Source organism: Seriola lalandi, unplaced genomic scaffold, assembly GCF_002814215.2.
Source record: "Seriola lalandi dorsalis isolate HSWRI2012SDOR001 ecotype SW California unplaced genomic scaffold, Sedor1 jcf7180002054887, whole genome shotgun sequence".
NCBI classification, from domain to species: Eukaryota; Metazoa; Chordata; class Actinopteri; order Carangiformes; family Carangidae; genus Seriola; species Seriola lalandi.
The window spans coordinates 34,401-34,955 of NW_019525439.1; the positions used below are offsets into that span (position 1 = coordinate 34,401).

The window sequence follows — 555 nt, forward strand, 5'->3', positions numbered from 1 at the left end:
GGCTTGGTGACTGCTTTGTTGTGACATCACAAAGTTCCAGAAGTCCTGACGGCTGGTTTTAAGGCTCAGTTTCTGAATACAGGCTGTGTGCATTTCTCTGTGGACTGAGGCTTTGATACTTTCACAGTATTAATATAGAAGCTAGAGCTGATCTATAATCTATAATCACACTACACATGGACACAGACCTTTACACTGGAGGAGCTTTAATTTATTTCGATGATGATCAATGATCTTCAAGTGTGAAGCGCTTTGTGGGGTCTGTGTCACTATCAGCACTTTCATTGATCATTGATCATCCCTTTGATGATTGATAATGAAGAGTGAGTGATTTACTGATACATGCAGCTGCCACTGAATGAGGACACAGCAGGTCAAATACAAAAGTAAAAAATAGGATGAACTTCAACATAAATGTATGTGATTTTACTCTGCAGAGATTCAGTGAGGATGTCTGCTGTACATGTGTTTCTAAAACCTGCTTTTTTGCAGCCCTCAGCTTTCGCCACAGCTCCATCATTCCAGAACTGTGTTGCCAAGCAATGGCGAGGCCAG

At 41.4% G+C, this 555-nt stretch overlaps 1 protein-coding gene across 1 annotated transcript in view; it reads left to right on the forward strand.

Moving 5' to 3' along the window:
- Positions 1 to 555, forward strand: part of LOC111671846 (ephexin-1-like) — a 19,382-nt gene that overhangs the window by 9,349 nt on the left and 9,478 nt on the right. The window lies entirely within an intron of this gene.